At 35.5% G+C, this 24,029-nt stretch overlaps 1 non-coding gene across 1 annotated transcript; it reads left to right on the top strand.

Moving 5' to 3' along the window:
- The first annotated feature begins 10,982 nt into the window (after positions 1 to 10,982).
- Positions 10,983 to 11,089, top strand: LOC124895278. The gene has a single exon (XR_007051641.1). It is a non-coding gene; the product is annotated as a small nucleolar RNA R71 (small nucleolar RNA).
- The last annotated feature ends 12,940 nt before the right edge of the window (positions 11,090 to 24,029 follow it).

Here is a 24,029-nt window from a genome sequence, read left to right as displayed (position 1 = left end):
GGATCAAAAGGATATAGAAAACTAAGTTTTGACCACTTGTCATGCCTAGAGAAGTAAACAATGCTAAAACTAGGGGATGAGTGTTGCGTTCAAACACATACACAAGTGTATACAATCTTACAAGTAATATAGTGACTTAGACAATCAGATATCATTCCTATGAGGACTATGCAACTAGCAATTCAACCAACTTTAGTTTTATACAAGGAAGTCTTAAGTGTTATAAAGTATCAAGATAGTTTTTAAGTTTTGAAGAAAAATGTAAGAATATAAGAAATAACAATTTGTGACAATAGCAAAGCAAGCAATGGTTGTGAACAGTAATGATGAGAATTCCAAGGTTGAGGTACTTCTAACAATCTTACAAATCTCTATTCTTATCGCAGTCTAATTGGTTATCGGGTTATTGATGCACAAAGTTTATAGTACCATATTGGTATCCTGACCTCAAATCTTCTCCCTCTATGACTATTGCAACTACATCGGCTAGAACAGAAGCAACAATTCATCTAGATGCATAAAGTTATCTTCTTGTAATTGAACCAAGCAAGGCTTCTAGGTATATCGCTATCCTAGATGCTAATTCAAACCCCTTATTTCATAAAAGGATAAGAATCTTGCTCCTTAATTTCTTTGTTCTATCCTACAATTCTCCTCCCGGATTCACATAAAAATATAGATTTAGTCTAATGGTGGCCACTCATCAAAATACTAAGTTCAAGAAATTAAGAACAACCCAGATGATAATCCAAAAAGAAACTACAATAAAGAGTATCAAAGAGTAATCATATTCCTGGCCTCAACCCCAGAACAAGGGTGTTTAGCCACTCATGTTTGAATTCAACATGAAAAATAAGTAATTAGTCATACCCAAAATTAATCTTGAAATGAAGAAGTTCAAAAGAAATTCTAAGAACCCTAAAAGAGAGATTTTGCTTTTTTTCCACCGCTTCTATGCTTTCCAAAGTGTCCTCAATTATAGTGAATTTTTCCTTTTATTGCTGGGTTGAATCAACCCGCTTTTTCTTCTCACCAAGTTGAGACATCCTCCCCACACTATTCTCACCACGACGCAGTGTAATCGCGGTGAGACTCTACTTAGTGACAATTATGGATTGGACCCTCACTGCAATGCGGTGGAATTGCGGTGAGGTACTGGATAGTGACAATTACCTATTTTGCCTCCTCCACGATGCTATCGGCTTTAAAACATGAGCTCTGATGATCATCCCTTTACCGCAATGCGGTGACTTCCTGAAAGAGACTTTTGGAGCTTTTCCCTTCGTCATTTCCTTCTCAAACCATGTTCCAGTTTCTTCATTTCTCCTTTCATCATCATACCTCCTTAATGTGTTCAATAATGTTCAATTCCATATAAATTTAATCCTGCACACACTAATCATATCCATTAGATAAGAAACACACTTATAGATCAATTATATTTAGAATAACACCTTTTGGATCTCAGAACAAGTACAAATATGAGTGAATATTGCTGATTGGACATATAAATACGCCCCAGATCACCACCCCATACTTAGAGCCTTGTTCGTCCTTGAACAATGTAAATCACAAACACAATCACTCAAGTTCCACATCACAACCTAAGATTCATGCTTGTGTAGGGCACTTACAATTTTAACAATGAATTTTTAATCTCAAAACATCTCAAATTACTTTTATGCACATTGGCAATTTGTTTCAAACCTCATTATCTCAATAGTGACATTCAATTTGTTGAAAAACTTAATCAAATGACAAAATCTCAAAACACAATAAGTAATCCGAACTTTCATACGCATTCACCTTACAACAAGAGAGTTTCCCATACCACTCACAATTTTTTTTATATTTCTCATGAGGGGAATATCAGAATTAATTACACACTCTTAACAAAGAATTCATACATGATAGATAATGAACTATAAGCTTGCCCTTAGTGTACTACTCCACTAATAGTCGGATGTTGAAATGTAGGATCAACTAGGTCTTTATTGGTTGTAATGTAGGCTAAGGGATGGGTAGGAACTATTTAGGAAAGAGTGACTAATCTCCCTAAGAGCTTTAATACATGACAATCTATAATCAAAATCACATTCTATCAACCCATTTTCCACTTTATTCCCTCCACACATCATTCGTTTCACCCCAATCTCATTAAGAACATTAACATAAACTATGGTAGGATCATTTTTCTTTTACATCATGATTCAATTTCCAGCTCTTTTTCACACCCATTTACTGTTACACACCTCTATCATAGCCACCCTCAACTAAAGCTATTTCGCCTTGGTTGAGGTGCACAATGTCCAAAATGGACCAAGGCAAAAATAGGTTCATTGTAACCAAACTAGGCAATAAAAAAACTGTAAACTAGGCAATAAAAAAACTGTACTTTCTTTAGAACATTTATTCAACCTCCCAACCACAAAAATTTGTACATCAATAACTTATAATTTTGGATCTTCACTTTCACTTTTCCCTACTTCAATTTCACACTCCTTACTCAATTACTTTTCGATACTAAAGCGCTTAGGATCTTTGGATCAAATTAAGGTCTATCAAAGAAGGAATTAGGCTAAGTACAAGGCGACCAAAAAAATCAGGCTATAGGCTCAATGGGGCTAACTAGAGATATGCACAAGGGTAGGTAAATAAAGTCTTAACAATTCGGATATCAAAGAAATTGCTACATCACTTCCTACACCCAACACCCTTTGTTTCTCTTTGTAAACACACCGGAAAAGTTCTAGACATTCGTATACATGTTGAATAAAAATAAAAACTCTCACTCTCGGTGCATGCTAGGAATCAAGTCGGCTCTTTAAGGTTTGCGATCTTGTTCTTTGTCAAGTTCAGCATTAAGCGAACAAATCGTACTACACCTATTGAGATTTAGCATCTAAAAATAACTCATTTTTCCTTTTATTTCAAAAAAATTCATTCAAAGTCACTATAAAAATGGTGCAACACAAAGCACTTCTCAAAAGTTGTAATTAGGTTCTTATCAATTCTCAGCTTCTAAAAACCAACTCTTCTTAAGACGGTCGTCATCTATCTATCAAAGGGGAAGGCAACTAGCTATGATAATTTATTTTGAATTACCTTGAGGGTGAAAATGAGAATTGCCAAGGAGGGAAAAAATAAATACTTTAAACTAAAATTGCCAATGAGGGCGAAAATAAATACTAAATACTTTAAACTGAAAGCAATCCAAACTTAAACTTAAACTTAAATTTACTAACTATTATAGACATAGTGTTCTGAATAGTTTGAAATACTAAGTTTAACATCCAAACATAAAAATAAAAGCATCCCAAAGCAAAATAAAAAGTAAAAATTATCCAACCAACACAAACCAAAATACCAAGATAAATAGAAGAAAGGAAGAAGAAGCGAGACACAACCACCTTATCCTTAAGTGTAGCATTGTCCCAGTGCTTACAAACAAGCTCAAATGGGAAGGTAGATGAATACTCCCTGCCTAAGAATTATCCATATCATTATGTACAGCATCAACATCATCACCGTCATTATCTTCCTCATCATCATCATCTGCATCACCATCCTCAAACTGTTCATCATTATCAGACTCTATATCCGAGTCTTGCCACTACCTTTCTTCATTTGTAGGTACAAAATCATCTACAGGTTCAATAAACTTCGGACCAATCCTCAAAAATATCCTAGAATGATGGGCCAAAGGGTAATCCATCTCTATAATACGAATCTCTTCATTTGTGGCTGCTCTTCCCCCAACCTGCAACTGTTACATCTGTAATCCTACATTCTAGATATAATTTTATCAGTCCAAGCTTGATGCTTGACCATAGAAGGAAATTGGCCCTGAGACCCAGCTGTACTCCTAGTGTTGGTGACATTAATAAGGCAAACATCTACCACTAGCTTATAGTCTAACTCCTCATCCTCTACTCGATGCCTCCTAAAAAACTGAGTCAACCGGCCTCCAAACCCATATCTGTATCCCTCAATGTAACGTGCCTTATTCATAGCAGAAAATATCACCTAAACTACATTAATCTCAATATCAACGTACATTAGAGCATAAATCAAGCATACTCAATCACGTGTAACCTCTTTCATATGTTTTCCTTGAATAAAGCAATGATACACAATGCGTCCCAATATATGTGCCTCCTTGTTAATCTATGCATATAGGAAGAAGAAATGATGCCCAATTCCTCTTTTGTCTAGTCCACCTAGCAGCCGAACGAGTACAACACAACAAATGTCTGATATGACCATAGTTTGGAGTAATGATCATCTTCTTCTACTGATTTTCATCTGCCTCAGGTATCCCCAGCAAGTCATTTATGTCTTGAGCTGTAAATTTCACCACTTTGCCGCGAAGTTTCACTTCATAATGTGGGTCCTAATTTGCATAAAATTCATGTACAAGATGCAAATTTCACCCCATCGGCTGGTGAAATATGAAGGTCATGTTCAGCTGCTCCAGTTGACGTACCATACCTGGGTATTTCCATTGAAAGCTCACCCTATCAATAAATACCTCAGGTATGATTTTTGTGTCGAGGTATTTGGTATACCATTTCTTGCCTTCTTGTCTGACTGCCTTAAACCCAAATCTCCATGTCTGACTATGCAGGACTGGTAGAGCATGAAGCACCCTATCAATTTTCCTTTCGGGCTACCTATTTTGTTTTCTAGCTACTCAGAAGTACAAGATTTCCCTTTGACTGTTAGTTTTCTCCCATCCATAGTTCCTGTCATTAAAAACATGGAACAATTAAATGAGCAACTAAGTTCTAAATTGTGCTAGCCTAAACTAAGTGTGAACAAGAAACCCCATACTTAGTATCTAGTGAGGGTGCTCACTTATTAAAATAGGGTACTCAAACTTTCCCTTTTAACTATATTTTCCTATTTACAATTGGTCGATAATTCAAGCAATGACAAATTTCACCTTATGATTTCATAATATAACATTGGCAAGTCACATTACAACTCAAAGTGCATCATCAAGCCTAACTTCAAACAAACCAAACCAAACATGTACTCATTCTCATGACCAACTTTGCATTTTCAAAAAATTTCAAGTGCAATAATGAGCGTAGGATCAATTTAATTACAAACACATTACAATATATAGCACTACTAAGTGTTAAGAATAACAAGTCACCCTACACTCTATTTTTCACATAGAAGACCATGCTTAAAACATTCAAATAGTGAGTACCCTAAACACAATGTAAAATTTTGGCCGCAAGATTGCTGTCCCAACATATGTGCGTAAACCACAACACCCCAAGAGTTTTATGATAGGGATACACACCTATTTTAAATAGCTCACGTACTACCATACACATTGATGTGAATCAACATACCCCACATCAGTAAAAACACCCATCACAATATAAATATCATACCACACTTTAATTCAACATTCATCCACTCACCATGACTTAATTTCTTAACAATTTAGTGCATGATTATGAAAGAGGTGACTAATAATTCATAATAATTTCAAGAAAAATATGGCTTATGGTACTATACTAAAATGGATCATTCACAATACAACCTATTCATACCAATAATGCCAAAATTCCCATCAAGCTAAAGAGAAAATTAAAAAAATTAAGAACTTAACTTAGGTGTTAAGTGAAAGAATTTATCTTGAAGAAAATTAAAAGGCACTATTATGTTGGGAGAACGGCAGGGGGGGGGGAGAGGGGGGAGGGACGCTTAGAGGGAGAAAATAAAAGGGTTTCAGGTTATAGGGGTATTTATAGAGGGGTAAGTCCAGTTTGAGTTGGGTCGGGTTGTACTCGACAACAAAAAAATAAAAATTTTCCATATTCGACCCTCACCGCAATGTGGTGGAATCGCGGTGAGATTCTAGAAAGTGACAATTGTGGTTTGGGACTTTACCGCGATGCGGTGACCCTTAAATCAGCAATATTTTATGTTTTAACCCATCACCACAATGCAGTGATATTCTGATGACACACTGGAAATTGAAAATTATGGATTGTCACCTCACCGCGATGCAGTGACCAGTAAATTGGCATTTCCAGTGCATTTTTCAATCCCCTTTCTTACCTGATGTTGTACTAACTTAAACACATCATTTTTCAAACCTGATTGCCTCCTTGGATGTGATATTAACGTCATTTAGATCTGCATATGTTTGCCTCAAAGTCTCCCAACCCTGTCATACTAAACAAAAACAATAAAAAATTATGAGAAAAAGTGGGTTGCCTTCCACTGAATGCTACGCAGTGCCTTATATTACATCATGGCACTACTCAGATAAGTCTCACACATCAACAAAGGTGATGGACACATTGTGCTTATCTCCATGATCAACCCAATAATGCTTCAAACGTTGTCCATTCACCAAGAACTTCTCAGTCTTTTATTTATACCACGATTCAACTGCACCATGAGGCATCATTCGCACTACCTGAAAAGACCTAAACCACTTCGACCGCAACTTATTCGAAAATAATTTTAACCTCACATTGAACAACAAAACAAGCTTTCCCGATTTAAAAAAATCTGTCAAGGATATGTTTATTGTGCCATTTTTTTGTCTTCTCTTTGTACAGTTTTGCATTCTTGTAAGTGTGGAGACGAAACTTATCAAGTTCAATAAACTAGAAGAATCTCTTCTCTCCCACGGCCTTTATATCAAGATTCAGCTTTTTCACGACCAATAAGCTTAATGTTCTAGCTCTACAGGCAAATGGAAGGCTTTACCATAAACCAAGAAATATAGAGAGGTCCCTATCAGTGTCTTATAAGCTGTCCAATAAGCCTACAGTGTATCATCTAGCTTTTTGGCCTAATCTTTCCATTGACCATTGACAACCTTTTGCAGTATCTGTTTTAACTCCCGGTTAGTTGCCTTAACTTGACCACTTATTTGTGGATGATACGTAGTGGCCACCTTGTGCCTAACACCATATTTAGCTAAAATATTCTTAAACTAAGTGTTAATAAAATGCGTACTTGCATCACTAATTATATATATGGGAGTGCCAAATTGGGAGAATATATGCTTCTTTACGAACTTCAACACTACTCTTGCATCATTCATCGATAAGGTAGTATCCTTCGCCCACTTAGATACATAGTCAACCACTAGATATACAAGTTTCCATTAGATGGTGGAATGGTCCCATAAAATCGATCCCCCAAACTTTGAATACTTCAACTTTAGAATATTATTTAGGGGAATCTCATGACGCCTTGATATTGTACCCAGCCCCTGACACTGATCACAACTCCTCATAAAAGCAATTGCATATTTGAATAAGGTAGGACAAAAAAAACCTGATTGCAATAATTTTTTGGCTATTCTTTTACCCCCATGATGTACACTATAAGGAGATGCATGACACTTTTGTAGCCCTTGTGTAAATTCAACTTCTGAAACACATCTTCATATAATACATCAAGACCCTACTTGAAAAGATACGAATTTTCTCATATGGAAGCACGAGAATCATGAAGTAGTTTCTTTCTTTGTTGAGTGGTAGCTTCAGGAGGGTAAACCCCATACACTAGAGAGTTCACAATATCTATATACCAAGAAACTTCACTCACCTTATAAATAACAATTTTTCATCCAGAAGATCTTCCTGAATGTAAAAAGTATCATCAACAATGTGGTCACGCTTCTTTAGCCTTGAAAAATAGTCTAAACTTGATTCTCTCTTCCTTACGATCACGTACTTTCAGGTCAAATTCTTAAAGCAATAAAATACACCTGATTAATCGTGGTTTTGCATCTTTTTTGTTGAACAAGTACTTGATAGCATCATGGTCTGTGTGAAGAATAACCTTGGTTCCGACCAAGTATGATCTAAATTTGTCAAATGTATAAACCAATACTAATATCTTCTTTTCCATGACTGTGTAATTTATTTGGGCATCATTCAAAACTTTACTAGCATAATAAATAAAATGAAATACCTTATCTTTTCTCCACCCCAAAACTGCTCCCACAGCTATGTCACTGGCATCACACATCAATTCAAATGGTAACTCCCAATCCAGAAAAATCAAGATAGGTACTTCAGTCAGTTTATTCTTTAACTTCTCAAAAGCTTCTTGACAATCAGCCCCAGACTCAAATTTTGCTTCTTTTTCTAACAATTTACACATAGGGATAGGAATCTTGGAAAAATCTTGAATAAATCACCTGTAGAAGCCTGCATGACCTAAGAAACTTTGCACTCCCTTCACTGTTACTAGATTTGGAAGATTTTCAATCACTTCAATTATGGATTTATCTACTTCAAGTCCTCTACATGACACTTTATGGCCAAGGACTATTCCTTCCTTGACCAAAAAGTGGCACTTTTTTTAATTGAGCACCAGATTTGTTTCTTCACATCGAGCTAGGACTCCATCTAGATTTTACAAGCATACATCAAAAGAATTACCATAAACAGAGAATTCATCCATAAATACCTTGACAAATTCTTCAAACATGTCATAGAAAATTGCCATGATGCATCTCTAAAACATTGCAGGTGCATTGTAAAGGCCAAAAGGCATGCATCTGAATGCATAGGTGCCATATGGGCAAGTAAATATCGTCTTTTCTCGGTCCTATGGTGCAATGGTGGTCTGATTATATCCCGAGTAACATCAAGAAAATATTAGTACTTTTTCCCTGCCAACCTATCCAATATTTGATCAATGAATGGGATAGGATAATGATCTTTTCTTGTGGCTTCATTCAGTATTTGATAGTCAATACAGATTCTTCATCCAGTCACCATGTTTTGGGAATCAACTCATTAGCTTCATTGGTAACCACAGTCATCCTACCTTTGTTAGGACATAGTGTATTGGGCTTACCCACTTACTGTCGGAAATTGGAATAACAATACCATTACTGTGCCATTTGATAGCCTCTTTTTGCACCACGTCCTTCATCACCAGATTTAATCTACATTATTGTTACACCTTTGGTTTGAAAACTTCTTTCATGTATGCATTGTGCATGTAAAAAACTAGATTTATCCCTATGATGTCAGATATCTGCCAACCAATTGTCTTCTTTCTTCTTTTTAAGACTGCCATTGCTTTCCTTACCTGTACATCAGATAAACCTACAAAAAAAATAACAGGAAAGGTATCATTATAACCAAGGTAAACAAATTTCAAGTAAAGAGGAAGAACCTTAATCTTTAATTTTTTAACTTTATCGATTGAACTTCTGGGCGATGGGCTAATTGGCCTCTTCAATGGCTTAAAAGGTAACTTTCTTATTTCCAAAACTGCCAAATTCATGACTTAGAACAATTTTAGTGCCTCTACATCTCCATAAAAATCATGACCCACCAAAGCTCTCTCTAATAGATCATGTAAAAACAATAGCCTAAGATTAGACTCAGAGTCTATAATAGATATAGCAGATAACTCCTTATATATAGCTAGTCATTTAAGCACCTTGTATACATAAAAAACCTCCACTTTGTCATGCCTTCTCATTATCATATTTTTTGCTGCTACATTAATGAGTGACTGTCCTATTGATAGGAATGGGAGTCCTAAAATAAATGGAACAATCATATCAAATTCAAAATAAAGTATCACAAAGTCCACTGGAAATATCAATAATCCTACTTATGCTAAGACATCTTCAATAATTCCATCCAGTATAGTAAGAGAACTGTCAGCCAACTAAAAAATAATGGTCATGGGTTTGGGACTCACATGACCCATCTTTCGGTACCAAGATGTGGGTATAATATTTATGCTTGCTCCCAAATCACATAATCCATGAGCACTGATGGTCTTCCAAGTAAAACTACCTGGATCCTTCAGCTTCGTGGGCAGTTTGTCTTGTATCTTGGATATGCACTCCTCAATAAGTGTAACTGTAGCATACTTTGTCAATCGTTTCTTGTTTTCCATTATATCCTTCTAATACTTTGCATATTTTGGAACACTCCATAGAATATTAGTAAGAAAAAGATTTACATGAACCTTCTTTTGAAGATCCAAAAACCTCATGTAACTCGCCTCCTCTTGGTGCTTTCTTTGACTTTGCAGAAGGGTATAGGTATAACCTTTCTCTCCACTTAAGTTTCATCACCAGTAGATCTTTTTTTAGCCCCTTTCTCTACATTATCTTTAGGATCATTGTCAGTGGATGTGGGACTAACCTGCTCAGGGACCGGCTCCTTTAACTGCACCCACTCCTTATTTTAATTGCATTTACCTGCTTTGGATTTGCCTCTGTATCGCTAGATAAGACTTCTTAAGGTCTTGTGTTTTGTGCTTTTGCAATCTGATCGAGTTGCAACTCCAAATTCCTTGTAATCAACTGTTGACTCTTTAAATCTGATGCAAACTGTGCTTGATTAGCTAAAAACTGCTTCATCATCTCCTCTATATTACTTGTTTGAGTAGTCGCTTGATTATTCTAAACCTATTATTGATTCTACTGCATTCTCCTCTTATACTGATTATTGTTCTGTGCCTGATTTCCACTGCATGAGAAATTAGGATGATTTCTCCACTTGGGATTATATGTGTTACCGAAGTTCTGTCATCCCAGATAATTTTCATTCCCCACATAATTAATAAAATCTGGATTAACCACATAAATATTTGCGACGTGTTCACTACTTCCACAAAGCTCACACCAAAAATTCCATTGGATTGCATTAGTTGTAGATGCTGCTTACGGAACCCCCAACTTTATGTTGATCAATTAAGTAAGTATCTGATTTTGCATTGTAGCAAGTTGAGCTGATAGAGCAATGAACTGATCTACCTCTAACACACCTGTAACCTTCTTAGGATCACTCTTTGAGTCAGCATGCCATTCTGGGTTCCATTGTGAAATCCAATTCAGTAATGTGTATAATTTATCATAGGTCTTCTCAAGAGCTTGCCCACCTACTGCTGAATCCAAGAGAATCTTGGTATTTGGCTCTAGCCCTTTAATACATGTATGAACGAGAACATCATTAGACTAATGATGATGAGGGAAATTTTTGAGCATACTTTTAAATCTCTCCCAAGCTTGGTAAATATTCTCTCATTCTTTCTGTGTGAAACTTAGATTATCGCTTCTCAAACATATAGTCTTCCCTGATAGAAAAAATCGAATAAGAAACTCTGGAGCTAGATTTTCCCAAGAAGTAATGGAGAGTGGTGGTTTAATATGTAACCACCTCTTCACTTTCCCAATTAAAGAAAAGGGGAAGAGAGTCAGTCTAACATAATCAGTATTCATCCCTGTAGGAATGTAGGTATCTCTTATTTACAAGAAAGTCTGTATCTGCTACTGTGGGTCTTCATGATAAAATTAGGCAAATTGCCCAGCCAAATTTAGCAACTGTGCTATATTCTGCTTTAATTCAAATAGACCACATGGCTCGAGTTTGCGAATACTATTAGTCACATGGTTTGTTAGTGGGATTTCCACCTCACGAATAGGTATAGCAGCTGGTTGAGCAAGAGTAGTTAGAATAATTAGAGATGGAATATTTTCGACATTTGGATCAACTGGATCATTTCTTTGTTCATCCATTTGAACCTATTGAATTAGATAATGAGCTCTTTGCCTCTTTTGAAATACAAGTTTTGGTTTCAAAAAAGGCTTTACTAACTCTCTATCTCTCACCAGTCCTATGTTCAGCTAAACCTACAAAAATTCAGCCGCTAAGATCAAGTCGTTAACACTTAAACTTACTATCAAAAACCAAAAATTTAATAAATTACTAATTTTACTAGTCCCTAAAAATGGCGCTAAAGACTTGTTCCATTCAAATACACACATAAGTGTACGCGATCATACAAGGAATATAGTGACTTAGACTGTAGGATATCATTCCCACGAGAACTATGTAACTAGCAATTAAACCAACTTTAGTTTTATACAAGGAAGTTTTAAGTGTTATAAAGTATCAAGATGATTTTTAAGTTTTGAATAAAAATGTAAGTAAATAAGAAATAACAATTTGTGACAATAGCAAAGCAAGCAACGGTTGTGAACAGTAATGATGAGAATTCCAAGGTTGAGGCACTTCTAACAATCTTACAAATATCTATTCTTATCGCAATCTAATTGGTTATTAGGTTGTTGATTCGCAAGGTTTATAGTACGATCTTGGTCTCCCGATCTCAAATTTTCTACCTCTATGACTATTGCAACTACATCGGCTAGAAGATAAGCAACATTTCATTTAGATGCATAAAGTTATCTTTTGTAATTGAACCAAGCAAGGTTTCTAGGTATATCCTTATCCTAGATGCTAATTCAAACCCCTTATTTCATAAAAGGATAAGAACCTTGCTCCTCAATTTCTTCGTTCTATTCTATGATTCTCCTCCCAGATTCACATAGAAAAATAGAATTATTCTAATAGTGTCCACTTATCAAAATAGTAAGCTCAAGAAATTAAGAACAACCTAGATGATAATCCAAAAAGAAACTACAATAAAGAATATCAAAGAGTAATCATGTTCCTGGCCTCAACCCCAGAACAAGGGTTTTTATCCACTCAAGTTTGAATTCAACATAAAAAATAAGTAATTAGTCATACCCAAAATTAATCTTGAAGTGAAGAAGTTCAAAAGAAATTCTAAGAACTCTAAAAGAGAGATTTTGTGGGTTTTCCGCGGCTGCTATGCTTTCCAAAGTGTCCCTAATTGTAGTGAATTTTTCCTTTTATAGCTGGGTCAAATTAACCCATTTTTTCCTCTCACCGTATCACGATAGTGTAACAACACAGGACTACCCCTTAGTCATCACACGATGCTTACAACCTCAAAGGACCACAAGCTAACCCATGAATGATATCTGCTGTGAGCACTGGATATTAATACTGTAATTAATGCAGAAAATGGGTTGAAATTGCATAAGGTTCAAAACATCTGAAATAATGATCAAATATAACATCTGTAAAATTGATTACTATCTGTAAATCTAGTCTGAAAACCTTTAACTGAATCTGTCTGAAAGTGGAGTTGATGGGACAATCCCCCAACTAACTCCATTACTAAACTACTATATCTACTGAAAATATGAAATAATAAAATATCCTCGAATGATGAGGACTCACTGCTAAATTTAATGCTGCTGGCTGAATCTGAATCTACTATGTATGGTCGGGAACCTGAGCGTCCGAACCTATGATATGAAATATCATAGCATAGGAAAGTATGCATCAGTACGTAGGAATATATTGGTATACTAGATGAGTTAAGGTTGAATGCAAGGGTTCATATGTATGAACAATAACTGACTAAATGATATAGAATAACTGAACATGAGAGTACATAGATAATCTAAACCACAACAAATAGTGAGTATGCAATACTGTGCATGCTGTAACTAAGTTTTTCTGAAGCTAAGTACCGAATTCTAATAACTGAGTAACTGATATCTGACTTACTGATAAATGAATTACTGGTTCTAAATTGAATGTGTCTGACAGTCCTAATTCTATAGAGCTAAACTAAGTTCCCTATTAAAGATTAAAACTAAAATTGAAACTGAAATTATGAGAGATATCATCTAACCGACATTTTTCTCTCTGAAATGATTGGGGTACAACCTGTAACCATAGCTGGAAGGGTGCTTATACCATGCCATGGGTACTAACAATAGAAAACTAGGATTCCAAGCCTAACTGATTGGTGACACCTGGGCAGAGCCAAGCCTAATCTGACAGGTGACCCCTGGGATGCAGTCAAGCCTAGTATGATGGGTGACTCCTCATCCTACACTAGCTACGTAGTTCTGGAGTATAAGGACTGCAACAAATGACTCTACCTATCTAACAGAGAAGCTTTCATCCCTGCACTCGCTCGGTTCTAAATCCTACTCCCAACTGAAAGACACTGAACTGAGTATACTGAATGGGACTGCACTGAGACTGAGTTTACTGAGTTTTTTTGAGTTCTATAATTGACTGAGAGTACTACTATTCATGACATGACTGATACTATTCTGTAACTGGCACTAGCTCTAGGTAAGCAGCTAAATTATTGGGTATTAAATACCCCAGGACTCGATAGCATGAAAAGTAAAGCAAAGCCTAATCTTGAATAACATAATAATGTTCACTTGATCATAATTCATTCATAGAGACATTTCATAAAACACTTGTAATGCATTAACTTGTACATGAATGGGATCACATAACAATATGTCATGCCTTCACTAGATAATTTACATAAGCATTTTATCAAACACTTGTAGGGCATAGGCTTATACATGATTAAGATCTCATAATAGCATCTCATGATTCCCTTATCTATTCACATAGGCATTTTAGCAAATACTTGGAGAACATGAGTATTTCACATGATAATGGTCATCACATAAATATCATGAATACAATACTTAATTACAAATTCAAGGGTTTAACATGTAATTCATATAATTCCCCTAAATACTATTCTATTTTTTACGAATCTTATCATAATCATAGATTGTAAGCCAAATTAACATCATAGATGCATTAATCACTTTGTATGTTCAAGGGTTTATCAAGATAATCACATATTCATCACACATTTTATTTAATTTCATGAAACTTGCATTTAAATGATGGATTGGAACCCAACTAATATCATAAACATGAATTCAATCTATATCAAACATGGAAATCATGAATCTAAGATCTTGTAGGTTTAAAAAGGGATTCTTGGACTTTGTGGGTGAAAGGAACCCCTAGATGAACATATAACTTACTTGGAAGAAGAGTTCTTGGAGGTTCTTGGAGAGATTCTTGAGGATTGACCTTGATTCTTGAACTAGGGTTTTTGCCTCTTGAGAGAGAATGATTTAATTTAGGAAAAAAACTGAATGAATAATGGTGTAACTAGGTTTATTAGGGTTGAATTTTCTGTTAAAGGCTGACAAGGGCCGTGGAAAAAGACTCAAATACCCCTGGAATGTTTTAAAAACTCAGAATTTAAAACTGGAAATTAACTAAAAAATCTTGATCTGGGCCCTTGGCACGATGCGGTGCTATCGCGCCGTTTCAATGGAAAGTGGAAAACTGGGAATTGGACCATCAACATGATGCGGCGTAATTACGTTACCCTTTGGATGCGACCTGGAAGTTTACCGCGATGCGGTGGGATTGCATTGGTATATTGGAAATTAATAAATGTGAAAATAAGCTGTGGCGCGAAATGCCGGTATCGCGGTAGTGTTTAATGACTGAAAATTAAAATTAACATAACTTCTCACCCGCTTATCGTATTTAGGCAAATTTTCTATCAATGGAAAGCTTATTCAATTTTCCACATAATAAAAATTCAAAATCTTGAAAATTACACATGTATAAAAGTGTATTTATCTTTAAAGCATTTCTTTGACATTTTTGGGATGAATTTAAGCTAGGTAAAAGTATGAGGTGTTACAGATAGCCTCCCTATCTCCATTCTTAATGTGATGTCATGTAATTATAGTGAGACTCTACTTAGTGACAATTATAGATTTGACCCTCACCGCGATGCACTGGAATTGTGGTGAGGTACTGGATAGTGACAATTGCCTATTTTGCATCCACCGTGATGCCGTGGGCTTCAAAACATGAGCATTGGTGATCATTCCTTTACTGCGATGTGGTGATTTCCATAAAAAGACTTTTGGAGCTTATTCCATCCTCATTTCCTTATCAAACCATGTTCCAATGCCTTCATTGCTCCTTTCATCATCATACCTCCTTAATGCATTCAATCATGTTCAATTCTATCAAAATTTAATCCTGCACTCACTAATTATTTCCATTAGATAAAGAACACACTTATAGCTCAATTATAATTAGAATAGCACCTTTTCAATCTCAGAACAAGTCCAAATATAAGTGAATATTGGTGATTGGACATATAAATATGCCCCAGATCAATAAGCTTTAAATTTATGGTACTTTCTATATGAGCAAGTCTTGGTAGCTTCACAATACTTAATCCCTTGGTTTGTAGATTTCACCAATTATGTAAGAAGTAAACTCGTCTCGAAATATATGTTGTTTCAGTAATGCAAGTAATTTATGCATGAGCTGAGAAAGTTATTTTTGGGATAAATTTTACTTTTTCTAGGTTTGTACTGATGGTATAATTTGGAGGTGTATTCTTGGGTTGAAATGATTAGTATTTTGGAGGCATGTCATTCGTCCCTAGTGGGGGTCATTATGGAGGGACTCACATTGCCCAAAAAATCTTACAATGTGGTTACTATTAGCATATGATCTATAAGGATGCAAATGATTATCCTATGGTATGTAACAAATACCAAAGGCATAACAACATTTTGCGAAAGCATGAGCTTCATATGACGTTGATCCTTGAGCTTGAATTTTTTGATGTTTGGGGTATAGATTTTATGGGTCCATTTGTGAGTTTGCATAGGATGAAGTATATCTTGGTAACTGTTGACTATATTTTTAAGTGGGTGAAAGCAATTGAGCTTCCATACAATGAAAGTAAGAGTGTCACAACATTCTTGAAGAATAATATTTTTGCTAGATTTGGTAACCCCAAGCAATCATTAGTGATGGTGGGTCTTACTTTTGCAATTGTCTTTTCAAAGACTTACTTGAGAAATATTGTGTGAAACATAAGGTTTAAACACCTTACCATCCTCAAACAAGTGGGCAAGTTGAGGTCTCTAATTGGGAGATAATGTCTATTTTGACGAAGACTGTGAATGCCAATCGGACTGGCTGGTCTAGATATTAGATGATTCATTATGGGACCATTGGAAAACATACAATACTTATATTAGTAAATCTCCATAGCAACTTATGTATGGAAATACATGACACTTGCCAATTGAACTTGAGAATAAGGCACTATGGGCACTAAAAAGCTAAATTTTGAGTGGAGTGATGCTACACACTTATGACTTAAGAAGATGAAAGAGATAGATGAGTTTCGCCTCTGTGTTTGTGAGAGTTCTTCCATGTACAAAGTTAAGATAAAAATGTACCATGATTGAAAAATTAAATAAAGAGAATTCCAACCAGGTGATTTACTATTGCTGTCTAATTCAAGACTTTGTTTATTTCCTGGAAAGTTAAAGTCTAGATGTTCTAGACTATTCATCGTGTATTAAGATTTCCATATAGAATTAAAATTGTTCCTAAATCTCCTATTTTCTCAAGAGCTTAGGTATGTAAAAACAAAACATCAAAGCACCATTTGTTTATTTGAAGTGAGTACTCAATGATTTCTTTCTAATTTCTCAATATGCTTGATATTTTCGTATAATTTTTCTTCATATACTTTTCTTAAACTTAACTATAATTTGGGTTAATCATTTAAGATATAAAACAAACTGGGTTCTCACATATAATAGGAGTAGTTACAAAGTAAGGATGATTGGGTGTGTGGGTTATGTGTTAATAACCTAGGGGGAATTCTGAGTAACCTTGTGAAAAAGTTTGATTAATTAATAAAAATCTATATCCCATTTTGACAATGACTATAAGCCACTAGATGAATCGTAGAGACATATGAGGAGTCATCGGTTGACTCATAGTTATTGACAACATGAGTGGTTAGTAGTCCTCATTAACTGATGTCTCTATGAGTTACCCTAGAAGTCGTTGTCTTACCTTACAACTTATTGCTTGACTTGTAGTGACCGGGAAGGAGGTCATAGTATAAGAATTGTTCACTAGTCATTTAACGAGTCATTGGGTGAGCCTATAGTGAGTACACCTGCTAGTAGGGACTCCTATGATTCACCATATAAGTCATATAGTAACCCAATGACTCATAGGATGGAGTTGTAAGGTTACTAGTAAAACTTCCCAATGCACCCTCACACCCTAAGACTATAACAAAGACTCATAGCACTTGACTACGAGTTATACCCTGACTCATAGGGATGTAATGTACTTTCAACTTTTAGTTTTCTTTTTGTTTTTTTTTATTTACTCTTTCTATTGTGAAATAAAAATATTTTCATCTCAGGTACGATGGCGCCAAATAATTATACCACTAAGGTGGCCATACAAACTCCTAAGAAACAGGCTAAGGCCACTTATCAATTGAGGGATGAGCCAACTGATTATAAAAATGAGTCCAATGGCTACATTGAGGAAAACCCCATCTTGGGACCAATTAAACCATGGAGTATCTTACTTCAGGGATAGAAGTCAAATCCCCAAATAAAGAATGCAAGACAATCTTCACCATATTTCTCTCCTAGTTTTAAGAGGGAAAAAAGTCTAGGTCTAGCTCTAATAATAAAGAATGAAGAGAGGAAAGTTCCCACAAAAGTGGAGACAATGCTGTATCTAGCAGCAAATCTAGAGATAAAGAATCATAATCTAGTTCCAAAGAAGATAAGGATAGTGAGGAAGAAACTACAAGTAACAATGCATTGGATAAGATCACACCTCTACCTCGGACCAACCTGGATTATAGATTGAGACTGTCCCTGTGCCAATTATAATCTGATGGGGGTGCCCAGGAATGCAGGAATTATATGAGTGGGACTGTTCCATTATCCCAAACACGGGGAAGAAAAATAAAAGATTATGTCTGGAGCCAAAATTGTTGACTGGAGAAATATTGGAGATGCAGGGTTTGAGTCATAGTTCAAAAAAATGCTATTTTGAATAGATGACGAGAGATTTTGGCAGGTACAACCTGATCCTAGTTTGGGAATTTTATGCCTTTTACCATATGGAGTTAAAGAGTATGCATCCATAAAGGTTCTCATGGAAAGGTGGAGACCCATTATATCCATTGTTGATTAAAGGAGATTGAGTAAGTATATCGACAAAGATAATCCTGATTCTTCCATCGTACTAAGTTTAAAATTTCCAGTGACACTTCCAAAGATAATCACCAAATTGAAAAGATGAAAAAGGTCAAAATAAAGCAAATGAATAAGAAAGACAAACTGATGCATCTAAGGTAGATTGATAGTATTAATTTTGTTCTAGAGAATGCACTGTGGGTTGCGAGGCCATTATCACCTATTACTTAGGGCAACCTAAACCTCACAGCAATAGCTTGTGGACATTGGTTCGTTATTAGTTAAACTCGATGACTGGTGATAATATTTTAAGCTCCTATAGGGCTTCATTGGTAGCAAGTATTATGGAGGGCTACGATATAGACATAGCTAAGATCATTGCTCGGAGATCTATGATGCGGATGTGGATACGGATAAGAGTTTGACATTCTCATATCTGCTGATGAAGATGTGTTTAGATGAGAGGGTGCATATGTTACCTAATGTGGATAACTTCATGTTGGTCCACTAGACCACTTATTTGGGGCTAATTCAGGATTAAGCTAACCTAATTTCCTGGGCCAAGATGGGTGAAACACTTCAATATAGGGGATTTTAATTCAATATGAACATAGACTTTGATACTCTATATTTTAAATACCTTGGGGATATAGGTCACAACTGCATAACCTGAGCCATATGCCTCTACTGATGCTATAGGTACAGACTCTAAGGAACTACCAGCCTTGACTTTACCTACTCTATGACCATTTATGCCACATCCATCAATTGGTAGATATGTTTTGGTTTTGTAGGAGTTCTTATGTGATGTACTGAAATGCTTGGTCACCCTTGAGTGAAAATTTACAAGAATTAAGAAAGGTGTTCTATCATAGACGAATAAGGGTGAGATATGTGGTATGTAGACTAGGTTTAACAAATTTGAGGAGAGGATAAATAATAAACTTGAAGGGGCGCAGTTCCTAGACTTAGCAGGGATTTACGAGGAGCTGGATGCACTATGGGTTGCCATAGAGGATATGGACACAAGGCCATACCCAGCTTTTTTGACTCCTATAATGCCCATTGTTGAGCAGATTTTGGTAGAGCACATACCCGACATTTGGGATGCGGAAGGCAAATAATAGGTTTTAGAAGAAGGTGATGAAATTACAAGAAAATGAAAGAAGAGACTTGAGAGAGAAAATCTGAGAGCAGCCAATGCAAAAAGAAAGTAGATGTCACAGGACCAACTAAATAAGGTACATTAGATAGGAGTGAGAGCTGGAAGCTCTAGGTGGGTGAGACTATTCTTACAACTACAATGATGTAAGTAGGGGTATGTATTAACCCCAGAGGTATTCTATCATTGATTGCACCAGCTACCACCGGTTCCCATATTGATTTGAGTGCCCCGGGCATCACTAGGGCCACTATTGCTGAAAGTCAGGCCTAGTTTGAGGCCCCAATAAAGGAGACCTCATGATTCGATGCCTAATGCACCACAGGTATGTCTTGATCTCTGTGTTTTTAATATTATCATGGCTATTGCTGCGAGTCAGGCCTAGTTTGAGGCCCCAATAGAGGAGACTTCATGATTTGATGCCTCATGCACCACAGGTATGTCTTCATCTTTGTGTTTTTAGTATTTTCATAGCTATGCACTAAGGACAATGCATTATTTAAGAGTTGGGGAGGGGTGTACCATAGCTGAGGGATTTTGTTGTCGTGTTTCTTTTTCCTAGGTTCCACTATCATATTTAGAATCGATATGTTTAGGATTTTTTTACTTTTGGTGATGTTTTTTGTGCAAATTAGAGTAATTTAAAAGAAATTAGTGTAGTTTGATTTGAATAAGCATGATTAGATATTTATATCTTTGAGTTTAAAATGATACCCCTCCAAAATCTTATTTTATGATATAGTGTTTGGGTGTACTAGGCTGTAGCCAATGTAGGATCTAGACATGATATTAGAAATTGTAATAGGATATCCTGGCTGATCTAACAAGAACTGCATAGGAAGAAAGTTTGAAGAAATCCCTGAGCCATGTGTGAGAAAGGTATCATACCTAATCGGTGTGTATTGTGCAATCTAGAACTTTCCCGGTTAGTCTCATTACAAGTTATAGGATAGGAGGTTAGGAAAGATCACACACCGTGTTTGAATTAGTCCACTTTAGCCTAAATAACAAACCCAATAGAGCATGTCACCCTTAATCCCAAATTTAAGCCATAAAGTAAATAATTTTTTTATCAACCCAGTCACCTTCCTGCTTCAAATCTAATGAACCTATTTTGGCCCTGGTCTCTTCTTGGACACTATGTACCTCAACTCAGGCAAATTTCCTAAGTTAAGGGTGGCTATCATATAGATGCGTAGCTGAATGTGGGTATGATGAAAAAAGTTAAGAAAAGAAGGGGAAAATATTTGGGTGTATTATGAGCAAAAGAAAACCTAAAAATAGAGAGAAAGAAAAGAAGTTGATATGAAAATAAAAAACACACCCAAATTATAAAAAGGAAATAAAATAAAGAAAATGAATAGAAAATAAGCAATTGAATCCAAGAGTATTGTAGTGCCAAGGAGGAATAAGTCATTGTATCCAAATGTCTCTTTCCTATCCCAAAGCCTACATTACAAGCCTTGAAAAGACCTATAGTGATCCTAACTTAACTATTCTAAAGCTGAAACATAGAAAATAAGGGCAAGCCAGTGGTATTAACACACACAACCTGACTACTTTGAGAGAGTGAGAGATTTAATACAGTCCCAGTTGTGAAGTTTATTACATGTACTAAGTGAACATGGACTTCTTTGACATGAGGGCATAAGGGCTGTAGTCTAATTATTGTTTATTTAGGTAGTAAAATGGTCAATACATTAGGGTGTGTATTCATAATATAATTACATGTCCTAATCCTATTGTGTTGGAATACTTGTATTGCATCTCTACTTCATTGGCAGTTTTTGAAAAAAAAATTAGAGGGTACTGATACTTTGATGGTTTGCATGTATGGTGATGAATGAGTTTTAGATGAAGAATGGATGCCTAAGTGATTTTATTATTCCTCTAAGGTTAAGCTTCTTAATTAGATTAGTATTCTTTTGCCTAAGGACACAAAAACATTCTAAGTTGAGGGTGTTGATGCGTCATAGAATTACAACACTTAAGACTCTTAAAACAAGGAACTCTTGTAAATCCAAAGGTTGTTTTATCAAGATATGATATGTTTTTTGAGTTTTGTAGGAGAATAAGGTCAGAAGTGACTGGAATATAAAAAGAAGAAAAAATTCACAAGTAATAGAAGACTACCTGGACAATAAGTCATTGGGTCACACTACGGCTCATTGTCTAGGTCGTCGCTAGACCAGAAGGGTTAGTTTGAAGGATGAAGAGGTAGGCCGGCCACGACTTATAGGATTAGACTATTTTGTAGGGAAAGTTTTTTTGAGTAATTGAGACAAAGTAGTGAGAGATGACAATGTGATACCAGTGGGGGCGAGTGTAGGTGACTAGTCATAGGGTCAGACTATGAATCATCTAGACTAATCATTCCAAGCACCTAAAGAAATGATCTAAAACCTCAAAGGTCCATATAGGGACCTAAATATCCATCATCATTAGACGGAATTTCAGCTAAGAAAAAGATAGAAGGTTGACAATGAATCGTAATCTATCTATACAACTCTTTATCAGAGGCATCATCACTGGCCACTTATGTAATCCTGCTTTAATTGGGAAAATTTTAATGTATCTATAAATACTCTTATTTGATTTCTTGTTTAGGGTAACACACTTGTAAGTTATTTTGAGGTTCTTAGATACATTATTGATCTTTGAATCATTGACATTGTTTTTTAGGGTTTTTAATCAATTTGACATTTTGATTTTTCATTTTATTCTTGTAAGTGCATAATTATGATTTCATCTATGAATTCTTCTTGTGCACTTAATGAGTAGATAAACCCCATAACTAGGATTGTGGAAACCATGATGAATTAATAAAATAGGGTTAATTACAAAGTCATTCTAGATCGGTATTCTTGCATGTATTGGGATTTCCTTTGATTTGATTACTTTCTTGATGGTTGCGAACATTAGGAACTCACCTGGATTCTATACTTGTTCGCGAGAGAGGTATATATTGGGTAAAGGAGATAACAATATTAATTTGAAGCTATCAACCTTTATCTAATTAACTTGAGACTTATTATGGATAGTCAATCTAAGATCACTAAACAATGCTTAGTAATGCGAAGCTCTAGTTCCAAAAGTATGAGTGAAATTCAGCTAAACTAAGTTCGAGAGATGGTTGGGTAATACATATCTTGTTAGATTTTGGATGCAAGGCATCAGGATAGTTTGTTAGCATGAACAAACTGGTGAGTTATGAAATCATGGGGAACACTCCTAGTGCTCGTCTCACATTGATCACAATCCAATCAATCAATAACTATTACTATTACAATTTACTTTCACAAACCTTTTTTTGTTATTTACTTAATTCCCAATTACATCAACAAACTCGTGAAGGAGGTTCTATCTATTTCTCATGGTATAGACCCTAGCTTAGTTAATTTCTATATTTGTTCGATGACTGCTTTAAACTTTATTTCAAGGTGTAATTTAGGTGACATTAAATTTTCTTCATCATACCCATATTCGGATAATTTGAACTCTGACAGGATTTGATGATTACATATTCACATAAATTTTAATTTCTTTGTGGATCATGTCATGAAAGTTCATTTTTATAGCCCTTATGTATGTTGCACTAGCATTCTTAAGACCAAATGGTATTACCCTATGGTGAAAAATAGTCCAGGGTATGGAAAAAGTCATTTTCTCTGCGTCTTTATCATCCCTTAAGATTTGATGGTACCTAACCAAATAATCCATGAAAACTACATTTAATGCTATACACAATTTTTGGTGAGGATATAGACGTTGGGTAGCAAAAAATTATCTTTGGAACGGGCTCTATTCAAATCTTTGTAGTCAACAAAAATTCTTATTCTGCCATTTTTCTTTGGCATCAAAACAATATTGGCTAGTCATGTTATAAATTTGTGACCTCTACAACCTTATACTAAATTTTCTTCGTCACTTCTTCTTTAATCTTCAAATGTAAGTCTGGCTTGAATTTCCACATTATCTATTTTACTGGATTGGTCGGCTGCTTATGTGACAAAATATTGGCACTCAATCTTGGCATATCATCATAGCACCAAGAAAATATGTTGATATACCCCCGTAGCAAGCAAATGAGTTCTTTTTTCTATACCTCTATCAGGTGAGCACTGG

Source organism: Capsicum annuum, unplaced genomic scaffold (genome assembly GCF_002878395.1).
Source record: "Capsicum annuum cultivar UCD-10X-F1 unplaced genomic scaffold, UCD10Xv1.1 ctg81019, whole genome shotgun sequence".
Taxonomy (NCBI): domain Eukaryota; kingdom Viridiplantae; phylum Streptophyta; class Magnoliopsida; order Solanales; family Solanaceae; genus Capsicum; species Capsicum annuum.
This window is presented reverse-complemented; position numbering and strand designations above follow the sequence as displayed.